This window comes from Heptranchias perlo, chromosome 40, assembly GCF_035084215.1.
Source record: "Heptranchias perlo isolate sHepPer1 chromosome 40, sHepPer1.hap1, whole genome shotgun sequence".
NCBI lineage: Eukaryota > Metazoa > Chordata > Chondrichthyes > Hexanchiformes > Hexanchidae > Heptranchias > Heptranchias perlo.
This window is the reverse complement of record NC_090364.1, coordinates 11428905-11453960: the sequence shown is the minus strand read 5'-3', so window position 1 is coordinate 11453960 and position 25056 is coordinate 11428905. Positions and strand designations below refer to the sequence as shown.

General features: G+C 39.2%; 1 protein-coding gene across 2 annotated transcripts in view; it reads left to right on the top strand.

The window, feature by feature from the left end:
• Positions 1-1760: 1760 nt before the first annotated feature.
• LOC137305688 (activating transcription factor 7-interacting protein 1-like) overlaps positions 1761-25056 on the top strand; it is a 166571-nt gene continuing 143275 nt past the window's right edge. The window contains exon 1 of one of the 2 annotated variants that reach the window (XM_067974593.1): positions 1761-2053. The gene's annotated coding sequence lies outside the window, so the exon portion shown is untranslated. Of the gene's footprint in view, positions 2054-2190; positions 2421-25056 lie in introns of those variants that run through there. The other variant, XM_067974594.1, reaches the window with a different exon arrangement.

Genomic DNA, 25056 nt, shown 5'->3' with positions numbered 1-25056 from the left:
TACCTACCATGTTAGTAGCCTCAAAAAATTCAACTAGGTTAGTTAGACATGACTTACCCGTTACAAATCCTTGCTGACTCTCTCTGATCAGTTCATATTTGTCGAAGTGCTCAGTCACTCTGGCCCTAAAAACAGATTCTAGTAACTTCCCCACAACAGATGCTAGACTAATAGGTCTATAATTTCCTGGTTTCTCTCTCCCACTCTTCTTAAATAATGGAGTGACATTGGCAATTTCCTCACTTACTTCTTTTAATACCCTGGGGTGGAAACCATCAGGTTCTGGAGATTTGTCAATCTTCAATCTCATTATTTTTTACATTACCATTTTTTACTTATATTAAATCTAGTAAGTTCCTCCCCTTGATTTATTTTTAGTTTTCCTCGTATCCTGCAGTGAAAAACAATACAAAGTAATTATTTAGCAAGTCTGCCATTTCCTTATTTTCAATTACAATATCACTTGTGTCTGTCTTTAAGGGGCCTACATTTCCCTCAGCCACCCTCTTTCTCTTAATATACTTGTAAACACTTTTCGTGTTATCCTTGATAACCCTCGCAAGTTTTTTCTCTTATTCTCTTTTTGCAACTTTTACTACTTTCTTTCTATCCCTTTGCTGTTTTTATATCTCTCCCAGTCCGTGGGATCTCCACTATTCTTTGCATCTGTGTAAGCCCTTTCTTTTAATTTTATTACTGTTAGGCAGGCAAAGATTTTAATTTAATTTGTATCTGAACTAAACTTTCTGGTTTTCTGCTCTCTTGAAAGAGGGCCATTATTAAAAAGTCTACTACAGTACTATAACATTAAACAACAATTTTATAAGTCATAAGGTTTGTTTTCAACACCAACTTGCATTTGTGCAGCGCCTATAACGTAGTAAAACGTCCCAATGTGCTTAAATAAAATTTAAAAATTCCAAAGTTAACTAAAGTCTTTTTGGAATCTGGTCATTTATATATAAAGTTGTGCATTTAGTTGGAAGTACCTGTGAGTAGCAACTTAGCCCAGTTGTTACACCAGTTATTTGCAACATGTTTAATATGTAACGGGTTCCACCGCATGCTCTGCAGTCCGGGCGCCTTTGTGCTCAACAGCGACACTGGTGGTCAGTCCTAGAAATGCGCGGGAGTGGTGGAAGAATGCAAGCGTTGAAGCCGTAGCGAGCGACTGATGCAAATATTTAACAACTAACAGTGCAAGCGATAGTCGAAGTTAGCATTTTAATGCAGTGTTTAGGGGCCATTTAGTACTTTTTTTTTCTGCCAGAAACTGTGCATAAACTTTAAAGAAATTAAAATTAGTTTATATTCAGAAGCTTCACTGAAAAATAAATGCATAATTTTAATGGTTTTTAAAAAAAAAAGCAATTTTAGAATAAATTACGTCAATGCAACAAATAAATATTATCAGACTAAGCCATAAATTTGCAACACAAGCGTCTGCTTCGCTGCAAAACAGGCGACGGTGAAAATACATCGACCAGGCTGGGCTATGCAAATAGGGCGCCCATAATATTTACATACCACGCCCCCTACCAATTGTTCTTTCGCGGGTGGCTGAGAGCGCGGTGCCCGTAATTTGCATATCAACGTTCTATTATCTGCATATAAACCCCTTCCGCCCGCTGTTGATTGGAGAGGTTCCTAATGACTTGCATGCGAACGTTCTATTATCTGCATATTGACCTTGTGTTCGAGCGAGTGGCCGCGCGCGGGGCAACGGATCAGCTCGAGCGAGATTCAAAAAAAAGAGTCCCAGCTCAATAATAATAAAAAAATAAGAATAATTAACATTTATGTACATTTAAAAAAAAAAAAATCACACGGGAAGCTGAAGGAAGGGAGGGAAAATAGGGTGTGTTTTTTTTCTTAATTTGCATAGAGCGGTATTTTGCTCATTTGCATACTCTCCACGCGCAGCTGCCATCTTTGTTATGAAGGGGGCGTGAGGTATCCGCGGATAAACGGCGGCGGCAATAGGGGGAAAAAAGGCAGTCAGCGGGGGGGAAAAAAAACTCCTAATGAATCGACATTTTAATTCATCGGAAAGGTAAGCGAATTCTAAATTATTCTGTGAAGGAACCTGCTTTATTTTTCACGACGTCTTTTTAATGGTTTGCGTGTTGTGTGTGTTTTTTTTTCCGCTGTCTGGGTGCCTTCGCCCCTGTGGGGCGGCCCGGGCGGCCCCGTGCGTTGCGTGTACGCGCGGGCGCGGCGGCGGCGGCAGCAGCACTGGAGCTGCACCGCTGCTGCACGAGACCACCAGTGCGATTGCGCATGCGCGCGATGCTCCCAGCCAAACCACACACTTTAAAACAGTGGCAGCTGCGGGGTTTTTTTTCCCATTTCCATTCCCCCCCCCCCTCCCCCCCCATCCCCTCGATAAGTGGAAAGTGCGTTGGAAACTTCAAGTTAAGGTAAGATTTGTGTGGTTTATTGATCCAAAACACACTTAATTTATTTTTGCCTGAGGACTTTAATTATGTAGATGCCATTTTTTTTGAAGTTGTCTTTTTGCACATTTTAATCCCCCCCTCCCAATTTTTTTTTTACATATATAAATTCGTACTGAGGGTGAGATGACAGCAAATGAGCTCTTGCAGCTGCTGCTGTGATGCTGTTGCATTGCTGTAGGACTCCTGCTCCATGCATGTTTGGATTCTAGAGAGTTGCAGATTGTCTCCCCTCCTCTTCTTCCCCCTCCCCCCCCACCCACACACACACACACACACACACGTGAACTAGTGGTATTTACGATTTTAACAATGACTCCTTGCACGGATTAATTAGATTTGGCATATTGTACCAGTGCTAATTATCGGTTACTATGTGTAATTATGAATGTTAATGTACCGCTGAATGTGGCCTTTCTATGTGGGAGTGGGGGCCAGCTCAATGCTGCTGTCTGTTTGATACATGTCCTGGAGGAACACTTACCTAATTTCTGGTTATCCCTCACTCAGTAGCTCGACTGCGATGCATCTGAAAATTCTGAACAGACTGGAAACCTGTATACTTGTGCAGTCTAGGAACTGTAATTTGTGTGCACGATTCTGCTATGGGTCAGCTGAGAGATGACCTCGAAGTCGCACGGTCCTTTTGTACTTTTTTTTGACAAATAAAACCATTTATAACATTCCTTACCCATCTTGTTCATATTTGTCACCTGCACCCAGATTGCTAACTTTTAATTGTGCATATATCTGTGACCGAGCATATTGTGTGTATCTGTGTGATGGAGTAAGAAATACTATATTGAGGTTCTTTGACATGGAAATGAGTTTGAATAGTTTTTGTTGCTGTAGGTTTTTAATCGTGTATTGTAAATTTCTCTTAAAGCTTCTATTTTGGATTGATCCCATCCCCTCGGGTGGCAAACAAAGTAATTCTCCTTATTCTACTGTAACTAAAGCAACAGGCTCCTCCTAGGCCTCCCTCAAAGCTCCTCTGTAGTAGCCTCTGGGAGGTGTACGAAAATGACATCTCTCCTGGGTGGGGAGCGGGAACGGCTGGGGTTCTGCTCAGTGTTTCCTGCAATGCTGCGGCCGAGATCGGGAATTTAGAGGCATGGGGAAATTGAAGCCGTATCCCATTACTGCACCATTATCCTGTTTTTTTTTAAGCAAAGCAGATAGAATATTTTGCAATAGAAGCAAAAAGTTTCAGATGCTATAAATCTGAAACAAAAGCAGAAAATGCCATAAACACTCAGGTAAGTTAGCATCTGTGAAAGTTAACTTTGCTGAGGTGGGTGTGTCTGATGAAGAGTTAACCCCTGAAACGCAAACTTGTCTGTTCTTTCCACAGATACTAACTGAACTGGTGAGTGTTTCCAGCAGTTTCTGTGTTTGTTGAATATTTTGCAAGCCGGATTGAATATTCTCTGATCGTGTTCATATGGTGCATATAAAACATTTTTTAAAACCAATTGTGTTTATAATTTAATAACAGTTCCAAATCAAAACTTGATGGAGCCTAGATTTGTAAATGTTAATTTGTATTGGTCTATTTAAGGCTAGCAACTTGCCACCAAGGTAAGTTGTGAAACTGAATTCAATAAACCTGGAAATTTGTGGGTTTGGGCCAGAAAAAATGACCACGAAAGCTGCCAGACTGTGTTAGAAGCCCAACTGGCTCACTAATGCTCTTCAGGGAGGAGTCTACAGCCCCTACCCAGTTTGCCCTACATGTGTCTGAATGTGCACTCTGTGGTTGTTTCTCAACACCCTCTGAAGTGGCCTAGCAAACCAGTCACTAAATACGGCCTTGCCCAAATCCCCAAAACGATTGTTTTGTCTTTAATAAGAGGCTCATTTTGGGTTTACTGTTCAGGGTACCTGGTTCTAAATAATGGGTCCGTGACATTGCCTGATTTTGTAACAGTGTGGGGGAGGGAGAATTAACGATAACTTGGCCTGTCCAAAACTTGGGATTAGGCAATTTTGAGGTTTGTTGTCCATATTGTAACATGCCTCAGACTTTCCGTTGTGATTTTTTTTCCATCATGGCCCTTTCGTTGTAAATTATGGGTCTATTGATGCAGCAGTGCATGGAAACAAAATCTGGCCTTGTTTTAAACTTTTTAAGTCGGTGTCTTGAGTAAGAAAAGTTACAAATCTAGATGGCTCGGTGCACGGTAACTTAGTATATCTATGATCATGATGATAAGGGGGTGCCAAGAGATGCTCCAAGTGGAAGAAAAAGGGCAACTTGCTCTCATCTGTTCTTGTGTGGGTGCATCTCCTAGCAGCTGGCCACGGTGTCAAAAGCTTTGGAACTTGTTCGTGTGTCTGTGCTCAAATGAATAATGATAGGGGTAAATCTAAATAAAGAGGAAAAATAACTTACAAATACTGTTATGAGTGTTTAAATTCATAAACATCACACAAGTATATTGTTTCTCTTAGGTTCAAAATTCATGTTTTTTTACCCCTTAATCCAATAGAAATTGCATAAAATGGTTATGTAAAACTTCATCAAAAATTGATCACCTGGTGAAGGAGCTTGTGGAAAGTACTCACTTACAGCGGGTCAATACAGCGTTAGGTATTTGGTCCACCAGAAGCACACCAGGTGAAGTATATTTCAGGAGACCTTGATTTAGGTGTTTCATTTTTTTGATTGATACTGTACTGCAATGGTGTATTGCCAAAGGAGGTTTAAATGAGTAATGTCAATCTTATTTTGAATTCAGATGAACTTTCTGTCTCAGTTTGGTGCAAAAACAAATTTCCTGCTTGCACCTTTTTTAAAACAAAACATGGGACATTCAAATTTGAATCGGATGTGCACGGTGAAGTTTTAGCGTACTGCTGACATCTGCGTCAGAGAAAATATTCAATGGAAAACACTTCAGTATTATGACTGCTTGGAGATTATTTTTCCAAAGTGGAAGAAACAGCCAAATGAAGTAAAACGGGAAGTGGAATGTAGAAATATTCAACAATATGGAAGGTGAAATGAAAATTTTTAACAAACAACGATTGGATAGAAAGCATTCATTCTTTTGTTGAGCTTCCAAGTAAAATAGGAATTTTCATTTTCTAGGTTTGGCGAAAATTACCTAGGGCTCTGTCCCTTCACAATATGTGTCCTGTGCAGTTCCCACATGGACTCCACTCAACCTTCCCTCAGTCTGATGATATATATTCTCTCGCATATATTGGCTTGCATAGTTTGAGATATCTTTTGGGGGGAGGGGGATCTCCATTGTTTGAGTTGGATGCTTGACATAATGTTTGACATAATGTTAGACAATGTGGTTTCCTGTCAAATGATCAGAATATTTTGGTGTCTGATCAGCATTCAGCTCTTTACATCACTTTCACTAGCACAGCCTCCACTGTCACCTCAAAACATCACTGTGGCTCCATAATAGGTGTCACCCAAGCCATGGGATGCAATGACTCCGATCACAAGTCTGGCCAATTTTTTCATATGAGTGGAAGAGCATGATATCAGTTGAGGAAGACCTTGAGGAATTTGTTTTGTTTATGCCCTTAGCCATTGAAAACTTTTTGCGGTGTATGGATGGCTTTGTTAAAATGACAGCTGTCCCTGCCCCACTGGTCATGTCATTGCCCAGGCAGGACTTTTTCCATAGAGCTTTGATGAAGATAGTGGTGTAGTTATTGATTGACACATCTTTGGCATTGTCTGCGGGCAGTAAACTCATGCCCTCTTGAGCAAGCTAATTAATTGGCTGATTTTTTCAGAAGAGCAATTGAATTTTCCCATCTTTGAGAAGGAAGATGAAGAATGGGAGGTTCTCCAGTCTCAGTGAGAGGCTGTTGTGTGGAGGGTTTTGAGGAAAAAGCCAGGATTGCTACTCGGAAGGGATCCAGACAAAACTTGGGATGAACAAGAATTCTATAATCGACCTAGTGGACTTGCCTACTATTTATCGTTGCATTTGTGAAAAATACCACAAGGCTGTTGCAGTAATGTCTGGGATCTGAAGGGTTTGTGTTCATATGGCATCTAACAACTGCTGGTCATCATCAAGGTCCATCATGAAAATGGCAAGATTTTGGTCCAAGGAGAGGCTTCCGTTCCTCTTGAAAAGGATTTTAAATAGACGTGTGATGTAGAAGACTACTTACTGGGAATGTGTTAGATGTATGGGCTTCTACCAGACATTGGATGATGTTTTGTGTACAAATCTACTCAAATTGTTTGGAATGCCACCCAAGTCCCTGCTGAAGTTGAAGTCAGGAATCTGCTGCATACCAATGTAAAATACATTAGCCAGGTGGTTTGGCTAAAACTCCAGTCAGCAATTAATCTCCTAAATACAGCTGTTGAAAGTACGCTGAGAATGCTACCAGTGTGATAATCAGCTGTATAGGCCCTAAACTCTGGAATTCTCCCCCAAATCTCTCTGCCTCTCTACCTCTCTCCACCTCTCTACCTCTCTCCACTAAGATGCTCATTAAAACCTACCTCTTTTACCAAGCTTTTGGTTACCTGTCCTAATATCTATATGGCTCGATGTCAAATGTTATTTGATAACGCTGCTGTGAAGCGCCTTGGGACATTTTACTATGTTAAAGGTACTATATAAATGCAAGTAGTTGTTGTTTGATCAAACATCAGGATGTTCACCAAGTGCTTGTCAGTAATGGCAGGCTTTGTAAAGGAACAAGAACTACATTTTTGCACATACCTGGAAGTCTGGCTTGTGTCATTTTACAGCACCACCAAAGGAAGTTGCCGAAGAAGTTGCTGGGACATGTGGCATTTGTGATCATTAGAGGAGAATTATAATCATGCTGACATAGGACTTCTCCTTAAAGGAACCTGTTTCCAGTCATGGAAGGGTGTCCCGCCCCTGCTATTTGACAGATTTGCTGTAACTCATTTGGAAACTTGCATAGTTCAGACACTGTCCTGGATGTAAGTAAATTGTTGCCTGTGTATGACAGACTTTGATGGTCTTGGTGATTATCGTGGGGCCATGTGCATCTTTCTTTTATAGACCCTTACATTTGAATCTTCTTGCATTTTCTCCACTGTCCCAAGATTGATTCTGAAACCAGAGTGCATGCCGTGCCATCCAGTTGGCTGCACTGTCACAGCCTGGGGAGGGAGGGAAAAGATTGTCTCGCTTGTAGAGTGGTTTCCTGCCCAACAAGTTAGGATTCTCCCCAAAATTAAAAGTTTGATCTGATTCTCTGGCACTCAGTATTGACTGAGCCATTAGAATCCTGCACAGAACCTCCTGATCTAGTGAACGGCCATATGTGGGGCATCAAGCCTCTTGACTGCCTGCATGTTTTTTTAAAAAGTTAGAATTTCAAATCAGTAAGAATTATGCTGCTAACTTCCAGGAAAGCCTAAAGATTACAATGTCAAATTGTAAGTGTGTTGTCCACTGATGCTAGGAACACTATTTCAATTCACTGGGATTTGGCTTGCTAGTAAGTTTGAAGTGCTACTAGATCAGGAATTCCTGCTGAGTTTTGCTTCAGTCCTTTGTTGCTATCTCCTTTTATTACCTGCTTTTTGTAGGAACTCCCCTGAAGGAAGCACTTTGTGATGTCCTGGTTCATGAAAGCCACTTGGGTTGGGGGTGGGGGGGGGGGGGGGGTGGAGTGTTTTTGTTCCTTTGGTTGTTCCTAAGTGGACTTTAATGTGGTTCTGGGCATGTCAATGCAAGTTCATTTTGAACCTGTGATCATGTGAGCTTTCACTCATAACTATGTTGCCTCACTATAGAAAGTTAGTAAATTGTATGTGGTGTGAAAGACCCATCGTAGTTTGTTTGATGTACATACAGGACAGTCCTCCAGTCTCATTCTTTTTGAGTTCCTGGAACTCATGGAGACAAACTCTTGTTACTTCCTTTCAATAGAAGAAATAGGAGGCATCACCTATGTGTTGGGCCATTTTTTATGGTTAGGGAAAAAGGCACTAGCTATAGGAAGGATATAGAAAGCAAAGGAAAAAGTATAGCGTAGATTCATTGGGATATTACCAGGAATGAGGGACTTGAGACTTTTCACCACAGCTAAGAAATTTAAAAGATGACCTGATTTAGGCTTTCAAGATTATAAGGGATTATGATGAGGTGAATAGTGATTGTTAACGTTGGTTAGCGAGACAGCCATGAGAAGGAAGAAATTTAAGATAATCACAAACATTTCAAGGGGAGGTTAGGAAAAAAAATCATTTACGAGCTCATCTGTAATTATCTTATGATGAAAGCCATTTGGCCCATCTTAATTCATCCTCTCAAAATGACCCCAAAGTCCCCCATTGAATCCTGTTGGTTCTTAAATGACTCCAGGGTTTTCACCTTCACTACTTTATCTGAAGGTCCATTCCATGTCAATCAGTCTGTGTGAAGAAAAACTTACTAGTATCAGTCATAAATTTACTGTTTACTAGTTTAAACCTGTGGCCTCATTTCCATTTGGTTTACAATCTTATATACCTGTAATATCACCTCTCTGACATGTCCTACAAGGCAGAAGAACCCAAGTTTCTACAGTCTTCATAACTCAGACCTCAGACTGGATGATAATCCTCACGGCTCATCCCTGAACTGTCTCCAAGGCTTGAATGTCTCATTTGTGTCAGTGACCAAGCGCAGTGGAAAAAGTTCAACCTCCACATCCAAAGCTTCCTATAGGCCCACCCTCACTTCTCTCTGATTTCACATGGCTTGGAGATGTTTGTTGTTACTTTCTTTGGACAAAGAACTGGGGGCATTCTCTAGAACGAGGATTTGATTACAGCAGAATGGGGGAATGAACATATGACTGCTGAGGCTGCAGGTCCCGTTTAAGGTTAGTGTTCCTGGGTATCCTTCCACCCCCTTCTCTTCCCTCCACCGTGGGATGACTACAATTCCTATTTACATACAAAGGTTGAACATCTTTCAAAGAATGAGAGCTACTGCGTCTCCGGTAGGTAAACAACATTCTGCAACATTGCGGGTACTTGCAGTGGGCATTCCATTTCCTTGTTAGTGTAAATACTCCCAAATATATATGCATTTTTATGAAAGGTTGTCATTAGGACACAATGAATTGATCCCGAAATGTAAATAAAGCAATATTGGTCTCTATAATGCTCTTGAAATACATTACTTGACTTTCCCAACTATCTGTTTTGGGTGGATTACTGTGGATGCATATTACTAGCCTCCTATTCTTTATAAAGAACTGTATAATGGAAGCAAATTTTAGCAATTATTGTTACAAGATGTGCTTAATGCATTGGTACCAATGCAAGAAAAATACATTTAAGCCATTATACTGTTTATTAGATATATTCTCAACTCATCACTTTTGCTCCCACCATTGCCATCACCGGAGAGGCAGTCACTGTAGAGTTTCAAAAATTTCTCCAGTCAAATTTGGAAGGACAGAATCTCTAATTGTACAGGGTGTTTTTCACTTTCAATTGAGCATACAGTAGTATGAGAATTTCACACGGCCAATATCGTGTTTTATGGAGATTCTAGCAACGGCACTGCAAGCAGGTGTCCCCCACACGGAAAAGTATGAAAACAAATGCTTTAACCTTTTGTACTTGTGTCCTAATCCTATCTGTCCAATTAGACAGCTTGCTTATTTTATCCTATCCATCTATACCTTTTTAAAGGTCACTGTAATTTTTCCCCTCAACCTCTCAAAGATTCAGTCGCTTGAGCCTTTCTTTGTGATGCATCGTATGCTGCAGTGCAGTATTGTTTTCGGTCTAATTTGTGAAGGTGGAATGAAATTACTTTATTAGGCTATCCTTGAAGACTGTCGATAGCAAAAATTCTTGGTGGTTGAAATTCATCTTGTGTGAACAAAGTGTGCAATAGTTTTAGTAGTTTCTTCACATGAAGCGATGCTTTTGGCTTCCAAAAGCTAACGTGTATTGCACTCGGCTCTGAAAGCCAATTGCTCTGGGGAATAACTGTGCTTGTTGAATATTCAAGCCTTGAATGAAATCTGGCACTACAGCGCCAGACTTTAACCCTGTCCCACAATTTGAATATTGCCACCTCACAATTTCTGAAACTGCCTCCAGGCAGTTTACTGGAGTTTCAAACGAATGTGTTTTTTGTTCAACTGTTACATAACGGATCGAATTGTTAGAGCCGATTGTGCAGCAGTTTTAAATCCAGTCATTGTGAAGTACAGTTGGAGTCTTGATAAACACATAGCCAATTACGTGCTTGTACACTTGATGGAGTGAGCTGGGTTGGCTGAATGGCCTTATCTTGGCTTCCTATGTTCTTGAATGGAGTTCTTCAGGAGACTTCATTTTAAAAATATCCCACCACGGAAACTAGTTGCCACAGAAATATGTCTAACATTCTAAAATTAAAGGAAATTTATGCATTAGTAGCCTACAAACGAAGGGCATTATTAATCTGTTTAGAAGTGAATAATTTAATGAAAAGCGTCCTATGTTTCTTGGCACTGGATATAACTGTGCATTTAGCCATCTCCACTTTTCCAATCTCACTCATTCCTCTGCACCAATTGATTCGCTGTTTGTAAAATGGTCACCACGTTTGCTTGCATAATAATCATTGCATACATGTAAAGTGCTTTTCAGATGTGATCAGGCTCTATATAAACACAAGGATTTTTTTTTCAGTATTGCAAGTGTACTTCTGGAAGATAATAAGAACATCACAGGTACTAGGAGGATAGGTGGTAAAATAAGCTCGTGAGCCAGTTGAAGTGACTAAAGCTGGCCTGTCTGTTTTGTGAAACTTGAACTAGTGAATCTTTTGGGATTTTTGGTACAGTATTTGTAGTAAACTGGCTTTGGTAGTTCACTAAGAAATGGTATGGGTCATTAATCTTTTCCTATTTTCTCCATCCCCACCCTGCTGAAGGTGGTGATGCATGTTGGTTGTGATTCTAGGAATGCAAACAGCCTCCTATTATTTTACCCAAGTAATCATTCACCTGTTGGGGAAAGTCATTCATCAGTTGTGAATTAGGACAGTGAATATTAGGCTATTTGACTGTAGGCGACTGATGAGTACAATCCTCTATCACCCAATATCCACATGTCACACTTCCTAATGGCAGTCATTGGATGGTAATCACAAGCAGGAACGTTGGCTAGTTTTTTCATCACTTCCCTCCTAAAGGCAACTCATTGCTGGGGTACAGTTCTGGGATGCTGACTGCCCTCCAGTATCTCATGAACGTGACAGTTAGTTACGCGAGTCTCGACAGTGAGTGGAAACATGCTGCTCAACCACAACTGAGCCTCATTCTGTTCTTGCCTGATGCACTTCCAGCAGAGGCCACTGGATAGTGATCAGGAGTGGGAACCCTGGCTGATTTTTGATTTCATCATCCTAACTGAGGAGTGCTGATGCCGGTTGTAACTACTACTTCGGCCCTGGCTCAAATCAGGTAATGCAGCATAGACCACGGATTGAACCTTGGGTCTGAAAGGCGTAGCTACTTACTGGATAAGGTTCATAAAACCATAGAAACGATACAGCACAGAAGGGGCCATTCGGCCCATTGTGGCCACGCCGGCTCGAAGAACAACCAGGTGCCCGTTCTAATCCCACCTTCCAGCACCTGGTCCGTAGCCCTGCAGCTTACAGCACTTTAGGTGCAGGTCCAGGTACTTTTTAAAAGAGCTAAGGGTCCTTGCCTCTACCACCAATTCGGGCAGCGAATTCCATACACCCACCACCCTCTGGGTAAAAAAGGTTTTCCTCATGTCCCCTCTAATCCTTCCGCCAGTCAGCTTAAATCTATGTCCTCTAGCTCTTGAACTCTCCGCTAAGTCCTGAGAATTGGGGGAGCTGCAAATCATGAATTCTCTATAATGTGATGTTTTGGAGAGTATGTACAATGGGGATATTCAAGGAAACTAGGAAGGAGATGGCAGAGGCACTAGTATCCATATAAAAAAATTCAATAGAAAAAGGAATAGTGCCAAAAAGGAAGATTCCACTATTCCAGGGAACTATAGACCAGTTAGCATAATGTCAGTGGTAGGATATTAGAATCTTAAAAGATCAGATAGCAAAACATCTAGAGATGCAAAATAAAATAATTAGTCAGAATAGATTTCCAAGGGGGATGTCGTCATGTTTAACCAACCTTATTGAATTCTTTGAAAAGAGTAGACAAGGGCAGTAAGTGGATGTAATATACATGGACTTTCAGAATTATTCAATAAGGTTCCACATAAGACATTCATGATGAAAGTCAGGGCTTGCAGAGTCAGGGGCCTGGGAGCCGAATGGTTTGAAAGATGGCTACAAAATTGAAAACGGGGTAGGTGTTAAAGGAAGTTTCTCAGATTGGCAGAAAGTGGGAAGTGGTATTCCTCAAGGATCTGTGCTGGGACCATTGTTGTGCACCATATACATAAATGATTTGGACTCAGAAGTTGGAAGTATGGTGTTGAAATTTGCAGATGATACCAAATTAGGGTGTGTCGCTAATAAAATGGAGGACTACACCAAAATACAGGAAGACACAAAACAGGCTTGCAGAGTGGGCGGATAAATGGCAAATTAAATTCAACATAGCAAAATGTGAGGTTCATTTTGGTAGGAGGAATAAAGTGGTGACTTATTCCTTGGAAGGCAAGAAACTAAATGGGATATAGAAGCCAAGAGATCTGAGGACACAGATACATAAATCGCTAGAAGTAGCAACACCAGTTAATAAGGCCTTAAAGTGCAAACAAAATACTCTGGTTCGATTTTAGAAGAATAGAATACAAAATTAAGGAGGTACTATTCAATTCATATAGAATTTTGGTTAGACCACACTTGGAATACTGTGTGCAGTTCTGGTCTCCATACTACAAAAAGGATATTGAAGCACTGGAGAAATTGCAGAAAAGATTTATGAGGATGCTACCAGAATTGAGAAGATGTAACTATCAGTAAAATTTAAACAGCCTTGGGGCTCCTTTCTCTGGGAAAGAGATGAAGAGGAGACCTGACACGGGCCTTTTAAAATTATGAAAGGGTTCAATGAGGTGAATGTGGAGAAACTGTTTCCACATGTAAATTAATCCAGAAGAAGGGGGGCATAACTATAAGATTGCAACTAACAAATAAAGAATTTAGTAGACTTAAAACTTGGTTATTTAATCAGAATACTAAAATGTCATCTTGAGCCATTGCACACATTTTTAAAGTATTGTTTTCATAATTTTCTTTATTGAATGCCACCCCCTTGCTGGTTGTATAAATTTGGTGCAAGCCAGGGCTTTTCAGTTTTTTTTTCTTCTTTCACCACCCCTCTCCCCAAATGCATTCCACCCAAAAAAAAAAGTACACTCAGGATATCTACTCTACATAGTCAGGAAAGTGGATGCGAAGTATAGTGACTTACAAGTTCTCCTGTAGTTTTAATCTTATTGCATTCCATGTGCGAGCTAGACTTCCCTTAGATGACCGTATTTGAATATGCAATATGGAGACTTCACTCGCTGTGCAGCTGTAGAGGTGCTATCTCGTCTGGTGGACCCTGGTTGAGCTGTATTCTGATGACATGGAATGCTGTTTTTCCTGTAATCCCTTTTGTTGGGTTTGAGAGTATTGGCTATTTACATCGGTATTGACTTTTCATCCAGTATTAACTGACTGGAAGAAGAGTGCGCAACTGTTTAAATATGAAGTTTATCTCTGACAAAAAGTATCTTATTTAACAGCTATGCTATTCTGAATTAAAACCTAATTTTCTTTTAATATAAATGGTGAGCTGTTTGGGTGCAGATAGCATGATTTTTTTTACCTTTCTATGCAATTAAAACTGCTGATACTTGGCATGCTGTAGGTTTATTTTGCAAAATAATCTCCCCTGGTATGGAATAATGGATGTCAGCCAGAATGTGTCAGTTTAATTCTGCCTCAAAATGATACAGAACTCATCCTACTGGGGCATTCCCCCACTGACATTTTGGGGGAAATGGGGTTAATACTTCAGTTAAATTCACATATTGTGCATTCAGTTTGTTAATTTCTTTAAGCAGAATACTTCACTCCAGTTTTTGGAACTGCAGTGTTCCAGTAAAACTGGGTTTTCTAAGTGCTAAATAAATCCAGGAGTAAGCTAAAATAAAGTAAGTGGGTGGTTTGGCCAGTTCCCACTGATGACGTGTGCCCCTGAGATAGCAGCTCTCTGCAGTGCAGGCAAAGCAGCCATTTTGTGCATTCTGTAGGGACTCTGACTTCCTCCATTATACAAGGAGCTCAGCAGCTGGAATCACGTGACCATAGATCTCTTGGAACCCCAGATGCCTCCTTTCTCCACCTGCTTTGCTTAATCCAGTCTGTTTCACAAAAAATGCAGTGTGCGGGAGGACCTCTTCATTCTTGTAATCTGAGAGTTTATCATACAGGAAAGCTGTTAATTACGAAATGCTTATGAAGAGTGATGTTGAATGTTCTTGATAGTGAAGGACATTATTGTCTATTGTACCATTTTTCATGTTTTTTGTGTTTAAACATCTAACATACCTCTTTTTCATGAATAGGCTATACAAAACTAGACTTTGAATTTCTACCCACTCATAAACTCCTTGGGGGGTGGGGGGGGGGGGGGTTGGTGTGGAGGCTAATGTGAAGCCATGGGTAGTTTTTTTTAGAAAACTGGAGAAAAAAATCTCCGTTATCACTGTCTTCACTGTTTTGAAAGCTGTCCTTTGGTTTGTAACCTCAGGAGGCAAGGAATAAAAAGACTCTTGCAGTCTATCGTGAGTAGATTTATTTTTTGTGTATACGAGGATCCATTATGGCAGACAAGTTGTCCTCTTTTTCACCCCCCCCCCCCCCCACCACCATTGAAAAGCTCAATATCCAGCTTCCCAGTTATTTTTCTGATTTCTTTTCCTGACAATATGATCAATGTGGCTATGCTACCATGATTAATATTTCAGTGTCTTAGTTAATTTACCACGTGCAAGTGGCAAACGTCACATAAGTCCTTCAATGTTTTAACCAATGTCCTTCAATTGACCTTCCAAGTCTTTCTAGTTACGTTCCCAGTATACTTTTCGCAAATTTATTTACTGATTCCAGCGATATGTTCTGTATACCTATTGTTTGTCTTGCCAGTTTTGCAGTGTAACATTAGATCTTCTCATGTCGTCTTTGATACAGTCATTTCCTTTTCAGAGTATTCCTGCAGTGTAACTAGACCTGAAGTGAAATTGACCCAAAAAACGAGTAGGTTAATGCATGTGTGTGAGATATACACACACATATGGCACATATATAACACATGTGCTTGTATAGAGGATAATGCCTGGTGACCACAGTCTGCTCTTTATTTCACAATTGCGAAGATGTGTTATAACTGACGGGTGCTGTGAGTGTGAGTCATCTAGATCTTTCTCACCAGTGAAATCCAGTGAAATGAAAAGCAGATTGTGCTGCTGGCTGTGTACTTAACATAGTAAGTGAGGAAATGGAACAAAGAAAGGAGGGAATATTTCTAGTTTAAAATTTTTGTTTTAATAAAGCAAATTATCATAGATGTACTGTTAATGAAAGCATGATGTAATTTAGATTTGAGTTGTTGGATATTTTCCATGCTGTGAAAATTGAGTGGAGTAAAATATTAACTATCTTATTACATGTCAGACTAATATGTTATTTTTTCTCTGTGTATGTAAGTTTTTTTTTTGCAACCTTTAATTTTAAGTAGGGTAACTTAGAGAACACTAAGCTCCGAGATTTGAGATCTCTCATTTTCTTTTGGGGGGGAGGGGGCTGTGGACAAGAAGAGTTAAGGTGTTTATTTTGGTTTTAAGTGGCTTTTAAATTAACTAATGTTTGCTTAGAAAAAGTGATTTACAGTTCTTCTGGAAAAGGGAGTCACACATGTATTGTGGGGGGATAAATTCAAATGATGGGTTTAAGGGCTTAGACTGGGAAGCAGATCTTGCATTCTGGCAATTTCCTCCTGTATGTTCTTGAAGTGGGGCTTCTTTTGTTGGTTTTTTCCCCTCCCTCTGGTGCCTGCCAGTTCCAACAGCCGTCTGGCTCGCTCTGGCAGCCTGGAATCTCTGGCCTGGATTCCTGGGAAGCAGCAAGCAAACTTGCACTGTAGAATCCTGCTTGCTAATTGCCTAGTGTGACTGACAGGCAGTTGACGTCAGTGAGGGGCCGCCTCCAGACACATCTGCTCTGCTGTAGTTGCACACCCAACAATCAGAGCTTGCTGTCTGCTGGTAAGTCCTGTTGTTGTTATGTGGTTGTGCGCTTGCAGCTGTCTGACTGTAGCAGGCAAGGAATATTGTGCACACATATGTACACACGCACACCCAAACATACACACCCACACCCCAGCTAAAGTAAATCATTGAAGGGTGGTACTGCAGGGCACAAAACCATTTTCTAGCTGCTCTCTATAGAGAAGTAACTGTTTTGTGTATGAGTGAGATGAAGCTACAGTAACCTTAGCTGTCTGTGCCTCGGCAAACTCAAAATGGCTGACAATTGTTGTGGCTGTTCCCCTCATGCTAAAATGCCTTGGGCAAGTTCCTGTGGTTTATTTGAGGAAGTGCAAATATCACATGTCAACTTTTATATCAGGTAAGCAATATTAAATATCAATTGCTTTTATCTCTAAACGTCATCAGCCAGTCTTTCTCTATTTCTCCTTTCACTCTTTCCTTCCCCTTCCCAAATTTTTGAGTTTTTTTTAATGCTTATTTTAGGTACAAAATCTTAAATGTAATCTAGTGGCTCATGTTTTGCTGTGTGTATTTCCTTAAGCTGTGTGTATCTCCTTAAATGTTGATTGCTATTTTTCTTGGAAAACTACTGTTTTATATTTAGTGCACTAGAACCTGTATAAAACGGTCACCCTTCAGAAGGAACAAAATGGCTGCTAAATGGAGGTTCAGAACCTACTTAAGCAAAATCCTAGCATTCCGAACTGTGAAAAATGGCTGTTAAAGTCAAGTGAAAACCGCTTAATGTGGTTGAACGTTAATGTGACATTCACAGGGTTTAACCCATTCTGATCTAGTGAACATGTACTTTTTATTACTTCTGTCCCCTGGTAAGTAATGATTGTGGCCATTTTCAGATGCGTGTTTTGTTTTTCTGTGGTGGGGGGGTAAGTAATGGGAATGCATTGGTTTAGTCTCAGTCTATTTTACAATTTTTTTTTAAAAAAGCCAGATTCATATCTGGGGGGGGGGGCGGGGGGTGGGCTGCGCTGCTCAGTAGTTGTAGTAGTAATTTATTTTGAAAGTGAAGGGATTCCCCCAGAGTGTTGCACTGTGTTGAAATCCAGGCTAAGGCAACCCCAGAACAAAGAATATTGTAGATTTGATGGTAGATTGGTTTGTATGTGCAACAGCTCAGTTGTATCTTCCCTAAAATATTGTTAATTTTGCAGCTATGCATTGGGGTGGGGGGGGGGGAGAGGGGAGATGGATTAATTAATGTTGACCTTTTAATTAGGCTTGTTATGTTTTAACCTTTTATAGTATCTTACAGTCCAATAAAATTTAATATTTAGATATTTAGACCAGTGTTCTCTAAGTCATGATTGAATTAGTAATTCTCTGAAACTTCCTTTGATGCCAGTTGACCAAACACTCACTTTTCCTTTTACATGATGTTTATGCTGATGCCAGATCATCTTCACAGTCTTCAGTGCTGCAGTTTCTCTCAAGCCTCCAGGATCTTCTCATTTGAGTCTTCCCATATAGTATTTTTTTCGGCATTCACTGCACATTTCGTCAATCACTTGCTTCTATGAAACAAAGGCCAAATTGCCTATTTGTCCTTATTGAATTCAAAGTCCATTATATGTTTCTTCTGTGTGATTTTAAGTTGACTCAATTTTTTGACTAGTGGCCTTTCTACATTTTGGCTTTCTCTAGTTTGAAATTTCATAGGTAATCCTTTGACATACTTTCTTCTGAAGCCAACATATTTGTAGTACAGCCAAACAGAATTTAAAAAAAAAACATTTGTACTAATGCTGTTGATTTTCTTTCATGTTCATTTGTTCATCCCTCCCTCCCCCACACTCTTAAGATGCCATTTTTATAATGATATGAAACATCCAGCTGCATTTGAGAACATTCTAGATTGAATTCTGGTTGAGGCACTAATACCAGTTAGTACTTTTGCTTTCGTTAGCTTGTAGTTTACAAGTAACTGCAAATGTGGCCTTGAGGGTATGGTAGCTGTATTCATTTAGTGGCAACGTAACTATTCATCTTTCATTATAACCTTTTGCGTTACTGTGTCATATTAAAGCCTGAGATGACACAGTCTATGAGCGTACTTGAATAACAATGATGCAGAAAGCATCAGCCGTGTCAGGATTATATGTTCCAAAAGCACGGCAATCGAGCTAAAATTGCCTACATGCATGGAGTTGTGAATAATTGCAAAAAAAATTCTAAGTACATTGTTACTTTGTTGAAGGTATTTTTTATTGCTATTTTGATAATCATCCAAAAAAATCCAGTGACCGCCTACATGCATAAGACGTCATAAAATTTCAACACATGTCAAAAACAAACAGTAAGCAGGACTATCTGCCAATACCTTTTATCTAACTGTAAATTCGTGACTGTCAAAACATTACAAAATGATGTTGAGGTGAAGTACTAACCAAGATAATACTTATAAGCCATAAGTAATAATTTCTTTAAAATGGAGATGAAGTGGAAAGCTTTTTTTTGGAGATTTGTTGCAAAATATTTGCTTTCAATGCCATTTACCAGTTTTTGTAATGCATCTTTGCTGATGCATTTTTTTGCTGATGCATTGGTTTGTGGCTATCAATGCTATTATGACTTTTTTAAAAAAAAACTTATTTTCCACCTGTGCTATAATTTAGTAATACTTTTTTGTTTATGACTTTGTTCCCCATAGCTTTAAATATAACTGTATTTCTTGTGCTTCTGAAAAATAAAAATTTTAAAGTAAAACTGCACAAATATATGCTTTTGTAATGCCAGTTTAAAAATATGTAAAGAAGGGATCTTTTCACAAATGTAACCATGCTTTTGTAATACCAGTTTAAAAAAATGTAATGACAGGATCTTTTCAACATAATTATTAATAATGACCTGATACACTCACGGTTTGCTATCAGTTGTAGGTTTTTATCTGTGTACTGGCATGTGTCAGTTTTTTAAAAAAAAATCAGTAATGAGAAATATTTGTTTTCTTGCTAAATTTAATCTGAGGGTTTGTAAAATTAAAGCTGCATCATTAGTGGGTGATTTAGTTATAAGACAATGTTCAACTAGGTGTTTGTACAGCTGTCATTGAAAGCTAACCGCACTGTACACTGGAGAGAAACATGACATACTATGGTTGTAACACTTTCAGCAGATGATATGGTATTAACGGTCAGTGTCAATCGTATTATCAAGATCCTGTGGTCTTTTTTAAAAAAGACACATAGGTGGTTAATTGATAACTCTGTAAAGGTCACCATTGTCTAGACAAGTGGGAACCAAGTAATTCATTGGCTGTGAAGTGCTTTGTGATGCCCTGAGGTCACAAAAGGCACTATATAAATGCAAGTTCATCTTTCTTTACTGAAATAAGTGATGGGATGTAGCAAAAGGCAGTGTTATAATTTGGGTTTTTACAGAGACTTATTCTCTCTCCACTGTTTCATGAACAGACAACTAAAGCTTTCTAAGTAAACACCATACACACATTACATATAGAAGGAAAATACTGTAAGATGAGTATATTTCACATGCAGTATATTTTGCATAAATTTGAATTAATTTATACAATTGCATAAGGTAGAAGTACATAGCCACAGTACAAGAAAGTAAATGGGAGTAATTGGGGTATCTCACACTTCCATCGGGTACGGGGTAAATGATTAGCCAGCCAGAGCCACAATAAAACCAGAATTTTACTACGTTGTGCACACTTCAGTAATGGGACTCCTACAGTGATTAGCGAAGGGGGAGGAGGGGAAATGGAAAACATTTCTGTGAAAAGATCACTGTCAGATGGAATTCAGATCAGGGTGACAAACACAATAAAACTGTTAGTAAATCGTATCTTATGTGCTTCTATTGTATCCTGTCTTATAAAATAAAAACCTACCACTAAAACGTTTAGTGAGTATTTCTGTCTAACTGGCAAATAATGGTTTAAAAAAAAATCTTCCGCAACTTAACAGTGCGCAAATAGATAGAAAATTTAGTTACTGCACAATTGACCAGTTCCTGTCAAATTTTTGCCTGCAGAGGTGCACAGAATTCACATTTCCAGACCTACTCTACAAACTTAATATATATTTAAGATGGCCAGTGAGTGAATTGATAACAGTATAAAATTGCATGTCCTGACAGGCATGACCAATTTCCATGATTGTGTTATATACAAAGCCTAGACACAGAATAAATTGTTTTCTTCAGACTGTGGGGTGCCTGCTGTTTATGGTCTTAGGAAACCTATTTGATCTATTGGTTAAAATACACAGTCTGCTTTTTAGTTAGAAACGAAACAACCAATTCAGAATTCATGATTAACAGCGTGAGCTGTTTTAAACACTATAGTGCAATAGTGCTTACACATGGGGAAGAATACAAACCACTGAACACATTTATAATTTATACCTAAAACTTTCCTTTATGAAATAGGAATTTTTGTAGGTGTTTTATTAGTTACATATTGTGTATCGGATATTACCATTTACAGATTTAACAAAGGCCGATTGCACTAAGGATATTTCTTAAATACAAGTTTTTTTGATTCTGGCCGTAAATATCCTGTGGCAGCATCCACATAACATCAAGCAGCTTAACTTACTTCACTGTTCAATTTCATTGTATTGAAATAAGACATATGCCCGTACTGTTTTTTTTGGCAGTTTTACTTATGCGGAATACACAATGGGGAGTTTAGGAGATCATGTTTATGCTGTTCGATGGGAAGAATCTTTATATTATATCAAATGTGAAAGTCATTTCTGCTGAAGGGTCAAACATTGTTCCTTTCACTGGACATTTTTAACTCTCCGTTTCAGAATGGTGAACTATAATATGGATACTTTGTGTAACTTTTCAGTTTTTTGTGGGGCACTCCAAAGCTGACCTTGCAACTCCAAAGGCACAATGACAAAAATAAACTAAGGTTCAAAGCGGCTCAGGAAATAAAGCCAACCTATATTAGGCTGGGAAGGTATTGTTTGATTCTGCTCTCACCTGACATCCACATGCATGTATTTTCCACTAGAGATCACTGGACAGTGATCAGGAACAGGAACCTTCCTCTTCCCTCTCCCAAAACAATATTTTTAGCTAGCTGTTGACATGATGCCTGAAATTTACAAGATGTTGCAACGGCCATGTGAATGACCTCATGTTTATAACCTGCTACAGCTACCTGGATTTGACTATTGAGAGCAATGGCCTTAAAAGAACAGGCCAAGTTAGCAACTGAGCATAAAACTGGACTTCAGACTAACCTCAGCAATGTCTGGAGAACTGCTAGTATAGAGTATGTATTTTTGAAACTTGTGTCAACTTCACGTGCCGAGTTGCCACACGAGCAATAAAGTCATTGGAAAAAAACAGCCATTGTTTGCAAAATAGAGAAACTTCCTCACCAACAAAAAATATTTTGTAATTGACTTCAAAAAGTATTTTTTTAAAAAAGCTGATGTGACCTTTAATTGACCAAACTTGCAATCAGCCTCTGATTGACCAGGATGGTATGCAGTTACACCATGCATCCTTAAAGGGATGCAGCAAGTGGTATGCAGAAGTAGTTCAGTAGCAGGAGAATACATTTACTACTACATGGTAAGATACTCCTGTCCCTACAAAAAGAGCATAACTTGTGACCTAGCATGAGCAGCACCACTGGAGATCCATTAATAATCAATGCTGCATTTGTTCCCCAAGCCCTTCTAATGTTGAGAGACCACTTCCCCTGGGATGTGTAAAGAGAAAGTGCTCAATCCTGATTTCAAACTGTGGGTCTGTTTTACTTAGTGAGGAATTGTCTTCATATTTGTCAAATGACAGAATTGGTGAAATTGTGCAAAACGTCAGTAACCAGGAGGAGAATATTTCTCCATTTATTTAAGCTTTATGGTGTAGTGCCCTGCCGTAGATAAATTTGAAGCAAAAGCTATTTGTGAGAAAATTGCAAAGGATTGTTTAGAAATGTTAAACTGCAATTCAGTTGCTTTGCAAGAACGATTCTGCCAAGATGTGTATATATTGCAATATACTCCTCCCCTGTGGTACTTTTGGCAAAATTGCACCAATAGCAGTATTTCTTTTGGCTTTCTCCCCTTATTGTACCAGACTTTCTACTGCTATGTCTGATTATTCTTGAATTATGTTGTATCAAAATAATAATTATACCATCTATTTTTCCACTAATAGTTTTTGGATTATGCTGAGCAGATTTACTGATCAAGTTTGAGATCTACTGATGAGGCAGATGCCTTAGAGGCCAGTATTGGGGAGGGAAAGCTTGAGTGCGGCAAGCCTCCCCTGGAACTACAACATCTTTTGTTACCTGAAGAAAAGGCATATTTCTAGTGAAAAAATAACTGGCTTAATGGTACGTTGAGACTAGAAAAAAATCCGTAATGTTAGGTGTTTTTATTTTAAAACTATTTGAAACTAATTAAGTTGGCTGAGGGTACAAGAACATTGTAGTATTGAAGGCTGTAAATCCCATCTTAGCTGTATCATAGTTTAGTATTTCTCCTGGTACTGCAGGACATTCTAATGTTAGTAATGCATCAAACACTGCAGTACTGTTTTAACATTTGCATTCTATTTCTTTTAAGTCCCTTTGTGTTAGAGCAGCTTGTATTGATTCTGCTCCTGTTGATGTAGCACAGCATTGGCACCGATTTACATTAAGACATTGTGAACCAGGGCTTCAGATTAAACCAGAGCTTAGACTCCAGGGACGTGAAGCGCAACAAAATTCTTATTTTCAAAATGCAGTACTGAGATTTGAGAAATGTTCTGTGGTCCACTACTTTAGTCAGCTGTAACTGAATGTACCTAATTTTTCTGTACTAGTTAAATGATCGATAGTACAGAGTAGGAATATTTAAGATGGCTGCAGTGGAAATTCAACAAGTGATAAATGAAGAGATATTCAAGACCCCCAGATCATCTACACTCCAATCAAACAGTGTCTTGATACGGTCAGTCATTCTGTAGAATATATAATTTTGCTCTAAGCCGATTCTCCCACTATTGTTTTTTGCTTTTGTTCACTTAGTGTGTAGGATTATTAATGACATTTCTTATGATTCAAAGGAAGCAAATAAAAAATTCCCTTTCACTTCCATCAGTGTGATACTTTGCACTGTAGGCATATGCAGTGCTTGGTTTCAGAACTTAGTAAACAGGAAGTACTTGGAAGTGGAAAAACTGCTCATAAATGAAACATTCAGCAGTTCTGACAGTAATGCAGTTTCTTTCACAGTATTGTGAGGCTGATGGAAAACTAAATATTTTACAAAACGAAATGGAGACCAAACAAGCGGTTGGGGAAAGAGAAAGAGAAATGGGGAAAAAATTAGCTTTGTAGTTTGTGTATGGGAGAGAGAGGATGGGTAAAAATTGGATCAACTGGGAAATCCTGGAAAGGTAATCTCTCTTACAGTTAAGGTGGTTAGAATAATACCTCTTCTTTCCAAACTAGTAACACTGGGCCTGTTTTTTACAGCTTCCCCTCTGCCACCCCGAGCTATATGTTTCCTCTTTGAGATATATGAACTATGTTGTAGGAATTGATGTGAAGGTAACTTTTATACTTCTGCATAACCACTTGCATAGACCAAACAAAAGGAATCCTGTCCATTTGAGATATTCTGAATAGCCTTGGGGAGATATGTATATTGGGAGAGGACTCCTTTGGGAGTGTGATTTGCTTGACGTCAAGACAGCAGAGGCATGTTTCCAGCTGTAATTTGTACTAGTAAAGAATCCATTGAGTATCTCTTTTGAGTTTTTTTTTACTTTTTGTTCCAGGATTTTATGATGTGGCGGGAGTAAGAAGCAGCCTGCCTATGGTGAAGTGTTGAAATGGTCACCACACTCTAATGTGTGCAAGTTTAAATCCACTCCTGTTGTGGCAGAATATAATCCTGTGACTTGATTGGAACTTGCTTTTCAGCTGTGATGCTTGGGGAAAAAAGCTATCTTCTGTTCAAGCAAAGCTGTGCACCATGGAGCCTCATAACTTCCATACATCTCAAGCTTCTTTATGTATAGAAACAAGTAATGGTTATTGGTGTTTTGATTAATGATTTATCCACTAATGAGGCAACATTGCTAAAGACAGCCCTTTCCAAACCTCCATGTGCACAAAATTCAAACTGGACAAACCAGTTTAAATAAGACTGAGTTGTCTGAGCTTCAAGAGCCAGATTTCCCAGGCTCTTCTAGTGTGAACATTGTGAGGTGTTGGGATGCTAATTATACAATATTTCCTAATCTAGTGAGTACGAATTGACAATAGTGTGATAATACTTTCAAAGGTCATAATCAGATGTGATGATCTATCAGAAATTAACTTTGATTCTAAAATAAATATTATTTCTATAAAGTCAACCCCCATCT